General features: G+C 41.7%; 1 protein-coding gene across 2 annotated transcripts in view; it reads left to right on the forward strand.

Moving 5' to 3' along the window:
- Window positions 1-406: 406 nt before the first annotated feature.
- Window positions 407-15329, forward strand: part of NCOA7 (nuclear receptor coactivator 7) — a 131293-nt gene continuing 116370 nt past the window's right edge. The window contains exon 1 of one of the 2 annotated variants that reach the window (XM_006200022.4): window positions 407-1021. The gene's annotated coding sequence lies outside the window, so the exon portion shown is untranslated. The remainder of the gene's footprint in view (window positions 1022-15329) is intronic. The other variant, XM_015235770.3, reaches the window with a different exon arrangement.

Raw genomic sequence — 15329 nt, forward strand, 5'->3', positions numbered from 1 at the left:
AGTCGGTCTGGAGAGCTCAATTGCTACGTCCCGATTGCTGTAATGAGTGCAACTTGGCAGCATCCGGGATGCTGCACCGGGGAAGGGGGCAGGAGGAGGAAGGGGATAGCGGGCTCTTTTGCGAAACCGAACGCCGGAAAAGGACAGAAGGGTGAATTTATTGTGACCAGTGGTCCCTGAGCTGGAAGGGAAACTCTAGGCTTTAAAGCGCAGGGAGACGCTCAAATTCCAGCTCTGCTCTCAAAGGTTCACTTCCCACGAAGAGTAGTGGCCACGGCGGGCCAGCTTTAGGGGATGCGGCCTGGGGCGAGGTAAGAAGACCTTCCCAGGTTCCGCCACAGGGAGTCCGGCCGCCCGAGTCGCAACGAGCTCGCTCCCGGGAGGCGTCACAAAGGGCCGAGGCCTGCGGAGGCCGCGCACGCAGCTCTCGGGGCGGAGCCGCCGGGCCCAGGCTGGGGCTGCGACGGGGCAGTGGAGGCGGCAGCCGCCGGCGGGTGGCGGGGGCACCCAGCCTCCCAGCTCGGAGGTCTCCCGGGTGGGGAGGATGCCGCAGCTGCAGCCCGAGCCGCCGAGCCCGGCCGCCGAGCTCCCCGGCCCCCGCCGCAGCGGAGGGGCGCAGGGCGTAGCGCGGGCCGGGCGGAGCTAGAGGCGGGCTTCTGCACCGCGTCGCGCCACCCGCAGCTCCCCGCCTCCGGCCGGGCCCGGGAGCCTGTCGTGGCCGATGTCCTGACTGCGGGCGCTTCTGCAGGGTTGGCCAGGCGCCGCGCGTGAGGAGAGGCTTGAGGAGTCCTGGCGGCGGCCGCGTCCACCAACTCTGGACGCCGGTCCCCTGGGGCGCGCCTGGGCGCTCCTCCCTCCAGCCCCAGCGCCTCGTCACCGCACGGTCCTCCCTAGACCCCTCCTTCCACCCACCCTGGAGGATGCGCTCCCCCGCGCTGAGCGGCAGAGGCCACCGCTCCCAGAAATGCGTGCGCCAGATCCTCTTCTCCCGGACCCGAGGAGCCGGCGCCCCGCCCTGTAGGTAGGTGGGTGAAGCCGGGACCAGACCTGGCCGCTGTCCGCGTCTGATGCTGCCGCTGGGGAGGGCGGGGGGCCGGGGCCAGGACCCGCCAAACTTGCCTCCCTCCGGAGCTTGGTGCCTCACTCGGAGGTGTGCTAATGGCGCTGGGCGCAGCCCCTGTAAACCTGACAACATCTTTTTGAGTTCGGGAGATCGAGCGGTGGCAACGGAGAGCTTGACCCTTTTTTGCCCACCTCCCTGGGCCCGGTTGTGTTCGCGCAAGGGTGGAGAGGACGGGTTGATGTGTGGATTATTGGGGTGAGGGGGGAGACCGTTGGATTTTCAGCAGCTCAGGTGGAAATATGTCACCATATTTTTTCGGCTTGATGAACAGATGCGTTCTTCCTGTTTTCTCCCAATATGTAGCCACGGAAAGCGTTATTTTAGCGGCATATAGAAGTCGCTGTGGATTTTTGTGTATTTCAGAGCTAGCTGGCTGATATATAAAATTGATATCTCAAACCCTTACAGTCAGCATTTTAGGGCCAGTTAGAGAAGGCCCTTCTAGAAGTCCAGTATTTAGGAGATAGATGAGGCTGGGGTATTCTCGCGCTGCTTTCTTGGGAGCCTCCTGCTTTCGTGAAGGCGTGTGCTTAAGAGCCTGGCAAGTTTGATACAGGTGTAGGGAGTTGAGAATCTGCTGGAAGGATGCACGGAGTCGTCCAGCAGAGGCAGCCTCGGGCGCAGCCTGGCTTCCAACTAGATGTTAAGGTTTGTATTTCTGAAAAACTGGTTATGAATTCCTTCTTCTTTCCCAAGTGTAAAGTTCATACATCAGAGTTTTTGGCAAGATTATCTCTATTCTTTCTAAATTTCATATTAAGCAAGACGGTTTAGACTTTTGGAAAGTGAATTGTTGTAAGCTCCAATTTTATTAACGTATTAAGGTTTAGAGCTTTGGAAAATGAACCTGGTGTAAACTCCAGGAGGACAGAGTCCTCATCTTGTTCAATCCTGTAATCCCCTGGCCTGATGCATAATGGACCCCCTTTAGTTTTTTGTTGAATGAACTGTGTTTCAAGCTTCATCTAAAGACAATTTAGGATTAAAATGTATTTGTCCTGTGGCCACTGAAGTTTAAAATTGGTTATCCCAAGATTTAAGTTGAATTTTGTCAGTTTTAGGACCATATGTTATCCTTCTTAGTCTAATGTATAATTAAATAAGGTAATTCTCCTCAGCTCCTAATATAATTTCACTTCTAAGCTTGCAATTTTTTCTAATTGGTAATAAGACTTATTTTAATTAAACTCTAAAACACAGTTTAAAAAAGTACAATTCATGTTTAGAGGAAATTCTAGGTTACTCCAGAGGTAACAGTGATGTGGTTAATAGGTGACATATTAACTCATTTTGGAATTGAGTTGTTATGGTTGACCTAATTATAATGTATTTTATTACAGGTAATGGTGAAAATAAAGCATTTAGAAGTGTTTGTGAATCCTAAGTGATTCACAATTCATGGTGTAGTCACATATTTTAAACTGCATGGGTTTTCCTAAGTATATAAGCGTATCAGTTTCCAAGTTTGACAACCAGGGTGGTTGTGAAATCAGGATTTGGAAGATTTAGTGCATTTTCTGCTTTTAAATTTTATGTTATCTTGAAATAATCAAGGATAACTGTGTCATGTTTCATTTGCTTTCTTTTTGCACTACGACATTTACTGTTTTGATTTTGTTTTTATTTTCTCATTATGTAAGTTTGATGAGTCAGTATTAACCATTTTTCACTTTGTTTAACAAAAATTATCTCGGAATGTTCCAGTCACTTATTTCCTCTCTTTCCTTCTTTCTTGTCATTTTAATACATCTTCACCATCTTTACTACTTATTACCCAAAAGACTTGTTATAAAACTATAGTAAGCCATAGTTTATTACTATTGTTTCTCCAGCCTACTTAGGTTCTCCCTAGATGGTGAGGAAATAACATTTTTAGGTAAATGGTAGTGAAATTGGGGGAACCATCAGTGGGAGAGAGCTTATGAAAAATATGTTCTGATTTATTCAACCAGAGCAAAAGGTCTTCCATGAAATTAAAATTATTATATTTCACACATCTTAAGTTTGTAATCAAGGATATTGCACAGTTAATTTACATTGTTCTTCCTTTTAAACTTCTCAAAGAGCCTTCTCCTATGGTTACAGTAAACCCTTTACTTTGTTGCAGTTAATAGACATTTATTTGTTCATTTGAGAAAGAGAAGTTGAGCACTTAGACTGTACTGGCACTCTTGGCCTGAAACCAGTTCCTAATGTCAGGATGGAAGAGGCATTTTTCTGTGTGCGTGTCTTGCATCCAAATGCGCAGCATCTCTGCGACTGAATGACTCAGTACCTGGGTCCTGTCTAGTGAGCCCCCTGCACCCTGCCTCCACAGGCAGCCCTGGAATGCAATCCTGAAACCTGGATTTACTCTTATTTTTCCCATGTCTCTCCTAAGATTTTATTGCCAAAACCTCTCTTCCTTCCTTGGTAAATGTAACTTACTGTCTTTTTTATTATCCCAGCCCATTTTTGTTGTTGTTTACATCCAGTAGGATCCACCCAACTCACATATGTTAGAACCAAAATTGTTACGGTTGCCTAAAAGTTACAGAAAGGAAAATTTCTTTAACCTTAAATTTCAAATATAGGGAACTGGCTGGCGGTTGAAGAATGATTGTTGTGTATTAATCTCCCCTCAACAGTGGTATACGATGCTAGGGAGTATGAATTGTCTGCTCATAAATTTGATCAGAAGCTTAACTGAGAGAGACGATGTTTTTAAAGAGTTGACTGAGCAAAGGCCATGATGTCCACCCATTTTCCACCAATTCTAAGTGTTAGGCCAGAAGTCTAGACAGATCTTCAGAAGCTATGCACTTCGGTTCCCTTGTTTTGCATCCTTTGCACCCCCTCCCCCGAAACTGTGCTCTCACAGAAGCATTTTATTAATAAAAAACAGTAACAAGAAACCTACTGTTACATTACTTAAGAGATGTGGTTATTTAAGATTGCAATTTCTTCTACAGCTCCTGTTTGAAAACTTATGCAAGAAATTCCATTCTGCTTTAAATGTCAAAGGAAAGCTTTACTTCCCCTGAGCAATTATTGAGTGTCTTTTTTTCATCATGCAAAACTAGAATTAGGTAATCGATTATATTTCCGTTTCTAATTTGGCAACCAGGAAACTCAGTCAAATTTGCAACTTAATTTTAATAACCTTGTTAAAACCTATGACCTAAAATTGATGTTCTAACTTTCCCTTGAGCTTCTGCTCTACCTTGTTTTATTTTTGATTCTGATTTTTATCTAATTATATTTTTCCATTTTATTGAATATATTATTTTAAGCTGACTCACTTCCTTTGTAAAACAAGGCAAAATATAAAACATAAAATTAATCAATGAGAACATTTACTGAGTTGATCTCTGGACACAGTATGATTTTGATTAACAAGTTTAATAGGTTCCATTAAATATGTTTTGAACAAGTATTGAAGATTTAGTATATTTGAACTTATACAGCCAAGTGGAAAACAATGTTACGTAGTTTTGCAAAACTTATTTTTTAGCTATTAAATTCATGTCCACTTTTGACTAATTTAAGGTTGGTAAGAACCATTCAATTTAAGTCAGTCATTTCTGGAGTACCGGCCTTGTATGCTATTGTTAGGCTGAACAGGAGAATCATTCCATTTAATTAAAAAAGTCATTTTTAGCTAAAGGGCTAGCCTTAACCCTCACCACACTCGCCCTCACATCTGACCTCTTTTACATCAGTAATTTATTTGATGCATCTTTTTTGTTTTTATAAATCAGATAGATATTCTTCCTTGAGCCTCTTTTATTCACCATAAAATTTAAAAGAGTGAGATCCATGAGTTAATCTATCAGACTTTCTTCATTCTGATATTTTGACTTATTAAGTTAGTTGACTTTAACCTGGTAAATAGTTACTTACATCTGTATGATGTCAACTTCAGGTTGCTAGCCAAAATCATAGTTAATTTTTACTTGAAAGACAGTTATCTCTTTATGAGAAATGCCTTTATGGAAGCCTACTTGGGGTACTAAATTTCATGTGGAAGACTCCATGAGTTTATAGAAGGCTTCCATCCTGGGAACAGGCATCTCTCATAAAGAGAAAATTGTCTTTCAAGTAAAAATTAACTATGTTTTTGGAGAGCATTTTATGATTGGTTAAAAAAAAACAACAAAAAAAGCTCAAGGTTGAAGCTTTTATTTAACTATTCATCCCTTTTCTAACCCTGCCCCCACCTCCTTTCCTTCCCTCAGCAGAACTCCTGTTCATATCATTTTTTTTTAACATCCCTGCATTACCTTACTAATTCTCAAACATTGTGTTAACATGCATTTAAAAAAACCTTTCATATTTATTATGGCCCTTACCTAACAGAGTGTCCTTTTGCCTTCATTCCTGGGTTTGCCTCTTTAATTGGTACAGAAAGACCCAAAACCCTCCAACTATGATGTTAATCTTAAAAAACCAGAAGCATTAAACAACCCTGGTAGATGACATGAGCCCTCTAGAGATAGTAGCCCATCCTAAGGAGTGACTCCTGAGTCTGTGAATGAGGTATTTTTCTTTCCCAGCCATATAATCAGAGGGTGTCCTAGATGCTCGGTTTTACTGCAAGGTGCCTGGCATGAGGTAAATTGCTGTTGACTGATTAACAGAGGATTTGGCGAATAAGAAATGAATAGCGTTTGTTCAGCACTGTTCCTGTGGAATCCTCTGACTCATGGATGATTCTGATCACTAACTAGATTAGCCGTGTAGAATAGGAAAATTTTGTGAGACTGCTGTGCAGGTGTGAGGTCCCTTGAGAACTTCCATTTTCTTTCTGTAAGTCTGATCTCACTAAACAAACATCACATTTACTGATTTGTTTCCCCAAACATGGTGATGCGAGGAATTGAGGGTGTGTCCTGAGTAACAATAACGAATATTCAGCCTTTAGATGAGCGCAGCCCCTGCCTTGTGGTGTGAAGCACAATTGCAGGCTGGCAGTCTGCGGGGAGGGCCTGCTCAGCCCTTGCGGTCCCTGGAGTTCACAGCTGAGCCTCAGCCCTGGGTCCTGGTAATTCCCCCAGGGCACTTGCCTGTCCTTGGCTCCCAGTGATACCTTGAATTACAACATCTTCTAAAGTAGTTTCAATTTAACAAGCTTTAACTCTTTAAAAAGCATTCTAGGAAGGAATCATTTTAGTCCACTTGGGCTTCTGTAACAAAATACCTTAGACCAGGTGGCTTATAAACAGCAGCCATGTATTGCTCACAGTTCTGGAGGCTGGAAGTCCAGGACCGGGGGCCTTGGTCGGGTTCTAGTGAGGGCCCTCTTCCAGGTTGCAGACGGTAGACTTGTGTCCTCACGTAGTGGAAGGGGCGAAGGATCTCTCTGGGCCTCCTTTATGAAGGCACTAATCCTGTGAGGGCAGAGCCCCCGTGAGCTTATCTCCTCCTGAAGGCCCCACCTCATATCGTCACCTTGGGCATCAGGTTTTCAACGTATGAATTTGGAGTGGGGTTGGGCGACACAAACGGGCCATATAACAGGAATAGAAAATTCACAAAACAGGAACTACAAATGGCCGACACATGAAAAAAATATTGAACTTCATTGCATCAAAGAATTGCTGACTATAATTAGATTTTAAGAGTCCATAACAGTGCTGGCAAGGTTGAGGTTGAGTCCCATTCACTTTTCACAGACGGTAGGAGGGTGTAGGGGGGTTTTATGTCTTTGATGGAGAGCAGTTTAGCTCATAGAATCCCTTGGCACCAGTGAATCTGTTTTAAGAGTACAGCCTAAAAAAAAAACAAAAAATCAAAGATGAGGCTTAGTTTCAGTGATGAGTGCACGTCTCTGGAAGGCAGGTGGTCTGGTAGGTGGGTTAAGAGCAGGGATGCTGGAGCCAGTTGCCTGGCTTGGAGTCCTCTTCCACCGCTTATCAGCTAAGTGAACTTTGGCAAGTTACTTTCTCTTTGAGTCTTTCATCTGTGAAATGAAGATAATAATCTTATCCACCCCCCACATCGTATTGAGAATTAGATAAGTTAACACACGTAAGATACTTGGAACTCTGTCACAGAGTAAGCAACTATATAAGTATTAGTTTTTAGCAAGGATGATATTGTGAAAACTGGAGACAAATCCTACAGTGGTAGGACTCCAAACTGTATGTAGAAAAAGACCCTAATTTGATTATAAAGTGCAGCTGCGTGAGAGAAGACAGGAAGGTGACAAAGTCACACTGATGTGATCACAGATAATTTCTATTTTCATATTTTTTTATCGATATGTATCACAGTGATAATTGTTAGAAATAATTAAAAGGAAAATATCATGGGATTCTTATATACTTGGCTTTTCTTTGCCAAATTCTTATTCATCTTGACATATTTTACTTTCTCTTCCTCTTTTCAAAGCAACTAATATTTCACTTCCTCAACATCTTCACCCACACACCATCTGCTTGGTATTTTCTTGCATTTAGCTTGCCTGTTTGGCTTATAGATCAGCCCCAAGGCTGGTTCTTCAAGAACATGTAGACCAAGTGAAAGGATTTATGAGATTTCAGTGGTGGTGGCTTTCTCTTAGAAATTTAGGCCAGAGAATGCTGCTTAGGTGTTAATGGCACTGTATCCCCTCCACATTTCAGGCACTCAGCCTCACCTCTCACCCCCCACCTGTGTAAACTCAGCACTTCTGTCGGGTCAGGAGAGCCCTCAGTACCCCTCACAGACATGGGGGTAATTGCTGCCTTCAGGCTTTTGGCTGCCCGCTCTGTCTGAAACTTCCTCATATATTTCTTCCTTTCAAGTCAATATTCTGTACCAGGTTGAAATTTAATTCCATGAACACTTTCCAAAACAGCTACACTACCCCTAATTTCAGTTTCTTTTGGCACTTAACTATTAGTACTACAAATTACAGGCTTGCTTTATGGCTTACTTCTTATAGTGAGCTGACGGGGGCCAGGTCTTGTTTTACTCTGTGTTTCAGGTTTCTCGCACAGTGCTGTCCACGTACATGCACATGGAACACAGGAAGATTGGGTGGTGTCGTGCTGATAACATTCTTGGGAGATGATTTATGAGTTTTCTGTTCCATCTTCCGCTTTGCCCATCCTACTCATTTCTTTATTTTCAAGATCAGAATGGTATATCATTTGGTTCTCTCAGCCTTACAGATATTTATCTGAAATTTTGATAATAGATTTTCATTCCCAAGGTCTAAAAACTAAAGGGTTCAATTACAGAGAACACCATAGTTAGCAAATGCATTTACAGCTGGGGCCCAGTAATATATGAATTAATCCTAGTTGCAAGGACAACTCTGTCATCAACTCTAAAATATTGCTTGATTGATCAAGACAACTTCATAAATCTGCTGGAGAGTGTGCTGAAAGTTCATATATATGTTAGGTTCTCATAGATTTTGCATCTCCTAGAAAAGACCAAATCCTAGGAAATGTTTTCACGTGTCTGCTCTCATAGTCTGGACCAGTGGTTTCCCAGCTGGGGTTCGTGTGCCCCTTGAGGGTAGGGGAAGAAATTGTTAGAACATCTTTTCATGACTTCTATTTTTTTTATATCTTTTATAATGCATGTGTAGTATATTATAATTATAATGCATTATAAAGCATCTTAGTGTGGAAGACTTTTTTTTAATATAAAAACTATACAGATTAGGATTTCATGCTCAGATACTTTTATTGATGTGGTATATAACTTTAAAAAATGTAGACCACTCATCTAAATAAAAGGCAAGACTTTATTATTCCATAACCTGAAGTAAGTTTCTGTCATATATTTAGCCATAACAAATGACATCAACCTTTTAACAACAAAACAATCAACCTATTCAACATAAATCCTATGTCTGACCTGAATTAGGGGTTGTAATTTGTATGTGTGTGTGTGGGTGTGTGTATGAGTGCATGCACACTTGCTCATGCATGTAACACATGACACATTCCCTGCCTTTTGAGAGCTTACAGTCTGAGTGAAAAGAATGTGGGCACGAGGAGCAATTAATCAGAAAATGGTAGAAGAGAGCAGGCATGTGTGTGAGAAACCTAGCGGTGTGAGTGTGTTAGACGAAAGTCACTGAAGGGTGGTGAGAATGGCCTGATGCATGGTGATGAATTATCTCCTGGGTGCAGATGTTAACCATGTGAGCTTTCTGCTCTAATATTCAGAATAATATTTACCGGTGCTCTCAGTTACATGCCCACATTTCCTTTAAATTATAAAAGAAAGTGGCAGAACAGACATGATGGGAAAGTAATAATATTTTTGATGCAGTTTCCTTTTGGAACAGTATGTAAGGTTTAAAATAGGTGAATTAGTTTCCTAAGGCTGAACTGACAAAGTACCAAAAACTGGGTAGCTTAAAACAATAGAAATTCATTGTCTTACAATTCTGGAGGATGGAGGTCTAAAATCTAGGTGTTGGCAGGGCGGTGATCTCTCTGAAACATGTAAAGGAATCCTTTCTAGCTCTTTCTGGCTTCTGGTGGTTAGCTGGCCGTCCTTGGCCTTCCTTGGCTTACCGCTGCCTAGTTCTAATCTCTGCTGTCTCCACGTGGCATCCTCCCTGTGTGTCTGGTCTTCATACGGCCATCTTCTTATAAGGATGCCTGTCATGTTGAAATTGAGGGCCCCCAAACCCCAGTATGCCCTCATCTTAGCTGATGATATCCGCAGTGACCCTCTTTCCAACACGGTCACATCCTGGGATACAGTGGGTACAACTTCAGCACTTTTGGTGTGTGTGCAGGGGGCACACAGTTTAACCCGTAACAGTAAGTAGTATCAAAATCTTTAGATGAATGTACCAAGATGTACATAAGTAAAGGATGCCTCCTTACAGCTAAACTTCCACAGTCGTGCACGTTGGTTATGGGGTGAATGACGGCTGGAAGAAAGGGAAGCTTTCTTGGCTACTTTTGTTAATTGGCTGCTTCTGTCTCTGGGCTTTGGCATTCCAGGCCTTGGTAGTATTATGCCTTATAGACAGTAATGTGTCTTATGTGGCTTTGATCTTCCTGATAAAAATCCACAAAGTAGTTTGTGGATCAGGACATTTTGAAAGGCGTATTGGGTTTTTTGTTGTGATAATACTGCAAAACAGCCTCCAAATCTTAGTGGCTTAGAACCACAAATATTTCTTTCACACTTACGAACCTGCAGGTTGAACTGTGGTTGGGCTGCTCTTGGCTGGGTTCAGCAGGGCTGGTCTGGACTGCAAAGTTGTGGTAGGAGTTCAGGGCTGTTCTGCATGTCTTCATCCTGGGGCCTGTGCTGAGGAACCCTTTACTTGGGGCATACTTTTCTGGTGCAGAACAGAAACTTGCCTTAGGGCCTCCAGTTGAAATGGGTCCTCTGTTAATCTTCAGTCCGTTGGCCACAACAAGCCACGTGGCCAAGTGGGTGGAGAAGTATACTGTATATACTGTGCAAAGCCCCACAAAGTGGCATGGGAAAGGGCATGGATGTATAATTCTCTTACAAGGAGGGAGTGCATGATTGAGGACAACAGTCCAGTCTGGCCAGAACAGCCAAAGGGCCCTTTTTCATTTGAATTCTGCAAGACCTTTTATATTGAAGAACTTAATAAACCTTTAAAAGAAAACAGACTTAAACCATCGACCCAATCTCTTGAAAAACTGGAGTTGAATATTGTATACATAATCTTTTTTTCCCCAAGAAGAGGTCACAGTACTTCCCACTGCTGGTTTAATTGTGTGCTGGGCGGATTTCTGGCCCCATAGACACCTTTCATTATGCCTTCTTCCTGGACCCATGTTGTCCGTTTACCACATTTTGCGCTGTTCTGACCAGAGCACTGTGTGCTTCTCTCCATCTTTACCCTGCTTGTCGGAGGCAGAGCCTGGTGCGGCTGCAGTCCTCTTGAGCATGCTGTGATAGAGAATGTTTGCATTAAAGATAAATCTGTTAATAGTTTACAGATGTGATCATTGACTGTGTAGCACTGTCTGTTGAACTGTAATCACGAGTGGCTGTTTTGGTGTTGCCCCACTTCAGACACCTTCCCAGAGAATACTGGCCCATGTGACCTGGCCCTTTTCTTTCTGTTAGCACTTCTCTGTGCATAACACATTTTATTGGGCATTAATTTCCATCATGCCCATTTTTTCTGATTGTTTTGCTTATGTAAATTTTATTTTCTTGTCAAAAATTGAAGTTTTCGTAGAGTATATCAAGTCCTGTTTCTATTCATAGGTTTTAGATAAACAGTACAGTGGTCAGCATAAAACAGGTTCCTAGTAGATGCTTATTGAATTGAAGTGACTGCTTGTCAGTATGTGATGACGCACTGTTTTGGAGTAAATATAAATTGTTTATTGCCATCTGTACTTGCCATGTAAATAAATATGCTGAAAACACGTTAAAAAGAGTGATAATTCAATTATTTTTTATTTCTGCAAGTATGAGTGTATGCCAGTGTATTTTGAAAATGCATTCAACTGCCAGTACCATCCACATGAGAACAAAGAAACAGGTGGCTTTTCCTTTGCAAAATGGCAATTTACCAGGTAAAGTGAACTTTACGTCTCTTGATAGGGTCAAAAGACACTCAAATTTAATTCTTGGAAGCTAGTGTTTGCAGCCCATATACTGTGTGTTCTTTGGAAAGGCATTCCATTTATTATATCTTTCATCTGGCAAATTTTGTTGTTTCTATTTGCATCAATTAACTCTAATTCAAATCCATCAAATAGATAACTCTCACCAAGCAACAATGACGATGATAATGGTAATAGTAACAATAATAACACTAATAATAATAAAGTAGTGGTAGTGACCACTGCTTACACTTACTTCTACCCTAAAACTGAAGGAGCTGGGGCATGGTGCAAGGCCAGAACCCATGCAGTAGTGGTGGCGTTTGCTGTGAGCACAAAGAGCTGGGGAAGCTTCCTGTTGGTTCTCTGGGAGGCCTTGGCAAGTAGGCTTGAGTTCTGTACTGTGGAGAGAGACTCCAGAAGACTGTGGGGCTTATTCCTTTTGGGATTTGTCTGCAAAGAAAATCAAACAGGCCAGAGATCCTAGGATTTTAGCAGTGGGTCTGTCTGATGATATTAAAATGAATTCCAGAAGTGATTGAAGACATACTTTTCTTCCCATGTCACCTGTTTATTTATTGATGTCATTTGGAACCTACCACCTTTAGATTCACCTTGGAGATGATCTGAAGTGATCTTGTGGTGCTGGAGCAGTAGAAGGGGCTGTCCCTAGAAACCGCCTTGGTGGGGATGCAGGCATCAGATGTTTTCAACTCTGGTGAACATAGAGACGATCATATGGGTGTAGCAGACACCCAGTAAATAGGGACTGATGGTGAGAAAGGGGAAGTTTTCTCTTAGGGTTGAGATATGAGGTCAGCAGAGTAGACTGCTCTGTGTTCATTGTCTCCAATAACTTTTAATATGACTTCCTGCATATTTCCCCCCTTTAATCTATCTTTGTACACACGTAGAAAACTGTTCAAAACTGAATTGTTATATCCTTATAAGTATTAATTGGAGAATGTATGCAATATACTAAAAACCCCTGGTAGAATTTTTATAGAATCAAAAATTTTAGTTCCAAAAAGGACCTTCAGTTTTAGTCCCTAGAAAAAGGGGGGTTTTGTAGCTTCAAATTAATAAAGAAAATTTTTTAAAAAGGTCAAAATTCCATTTTTAAATTCTGATTCTCTGTATTTACTGATTTCATTTTCAGTGGGGAACTAAGTGGATTGGCAGAAGATGACTTTTCAAGACAAAAGAAACAAAAAATTGCCAGCTGCTAAGAGAAATACTTCTGGCAATTCAAAGTTATATCATTACTTCTTAAAACTCAAGAGGTAATTCACTTAATTTAGTGAATTAAGTGCTTTTCAGTTAGCTCTTTAAAAATCTAGTTCAATGCAATAAATATTTATTAACTGCATGGACATGTTCAGTGTAGTGCATTTATTGATCAATAGTAATGACTAACCTGAATACAGTTCAGGATTGATGTCCTAAAGGACAACTGACCAGAAAACTGGGATTCACCTTCTTGTTCTCTTTAATGGTGGATAAGTACAGGAAGAACCAGACGACTGATGTGAAAATTCTGTGCTCTTGTTCTGTGTTATCCGTGCCTTGCATTAGAGGCCATTATTAGTGGTTCTGACTTTGGCATCATACAAAGCAAATCATCCTGGCCCCAACTCTTATGGCTGTTTGACCTTGAATACACTTTTTAACCTTTCTAAACTTCAGATTCTTTGTGTTGCGAATATGGATTCTCTCATATGGTTAAAAAGGATTAAACAGCATGTGTAATAGCACTGAACACAAAATTTGGTACATATGGTTAATGTTCAATAAATGTTTTCACTGTTGCTGCTTGCTGTCATTTCTGTACTTACCAGGCTGCCTGGCTTGAGTTCGTTCACAACATAATGTTTTTGTTTAGGGACTAATTTGAATCTAGCTCTCCAGGTGCTGATGACGGCAGGCATAATTTTCATGAACACAGGAACATCTGGGCTCATTGAAATCCCAGTGGAGAGAATTTTCTGTTCCATGGGGCACTAGTCTCTAGAGACACCTTTTGGACACATTTAATCTCTATGCCAGTCCTTTTACAGATAAGGAACCTGGGGGCTAGAGAAACTGAGTAACTTCCCCAAGGCTGCATAGCTTGGAGATGCTGGAGTCTGGATTCCAACCCACTTGTCCTTCTTAAAGGTGCTGCCTTAGTAGCATGGGTCAGAGGAGCTGGTCAGGTAAAGCACAGAGAATCTTGAAAATAGAGAACTACTCAGGTGTGTGGGGTTTATAAAGTCTCAGCTTTGAAGGAATTTTTGAAATTAGAAATTTTTAATTAGAAAAATAATTAAAAATATTAGTTCATCCATAGAATTTGACTTTCCTCTATAATATTGGTTTTTGGTGAGTGTAGTATCAGCCCACCGGGGTGCCGTTTGATGGGCATGGTTACTGGGGAGGGACGGTAGCATTTAGTTGGGGTAAGCAGAGGTGCCAAGTGCCCTGCAATGAGCAGGACAGTCCTAGACAACGAAGAATTGTCCCTTATTCTTGGAAGCTTCCTATCATCTGTACGACCTACGTGAGTGGTTATTGGGACATTCTAAAGAAAAGAAATTGGTTCTAAATCACCATGTATAGAAATATCTGTTTGGTTATTATTTATAGCACTAGTTTTTATTCTAATGTACAGTGCAGCCCCAATGCCCCATTAGCCACCCTGTCCCATCCCCTCATCTCTGCTCTCTCACTTTCCTGTATATAGTGAAATTGTTTCTGATCTCATTTCACCTGTAGCTGAACTTGTCCTTATAGATTGATATAAGCATCTGAGTATTTTATTGTGTCTTTCAATGAACTTGTGCCTGAGAATTTACTTTATGATTATGAATTAGTAACCTATAACTTACCTGTTATAAACTACTTTTCTTTTGACCTTGTATTGATTCTTGAAACCTGAGAACTTATTTACCTGTTATCAGTTACTTTCCTTTGGGGCATTATATTAACTTCATAAAATTAAGTGGGCAAGTAGACTATATTAGCTATGAACTTCATTTAAGTATTATAAAGGGCACGTAATGAGATATTTATATACAGTTGACCAGTGAAAAATTTGGTGGTTAGGGGCCCTGACCCTCCATGTAGTTAAAAAAATGTGTATGACTTATAGTGGGAACTCTGTTATGGAGTTTCTCCAAAACTGTGCATCGTGGATGTTACAGTGTATTTAGTGAAAAATAATCTAAGTGGACGCATGAAGTTCAAACCCCTGTTGTTCAAGGATCAACTGTATTTATTTAGGTGAGGGGTACTGGCTTCTGATAAGGCTGAGAACTGATAGTCTACAGCCATCCCACGAGGTGGTTGTCCAGCTTGTGCTCAGTCACCTTTGGAGATTAGGAAGCTGCTACTCTGGAGGCAGCTCTTTGCATCAATCCCTTATGTTGAGCCCCGATGGAGAACCCTGAACTCATGTACACACAGCTGAGATCTGTCTGAATCCAAGTGCTGTTATCCGGATGTTGTTTATCCCTCCAAAAGTCTAATGCCCTATTTTCACTCAAGTCAGTGGTCAATTTACTGATGAGGACAAGTCTTAAGAAGGAATACTGCATTAAGCTGTTAGCATCTTCCCTCCAGGTTGAGAAGGAAGCCAGCTCCCAGCTCCGGGTTGAGGATAGTCAGCTGGTCAGCACTTACCTCTTGAT

The sequence above is a fragment of the Vicugna pacos genome, chromosome 8, assembly GCF_048564905.1.
Source record: "Vicugna pacos chromosome 8, VicPac4, whole genome shotgun sequence".
NCBI classification, from domain to species: domain Eukaryota; kingdom Metazoa; phylum Chordata; class Mammalia; order Artiodactyla; family Camelidae; genus Vicugna; species Vicugna pacos.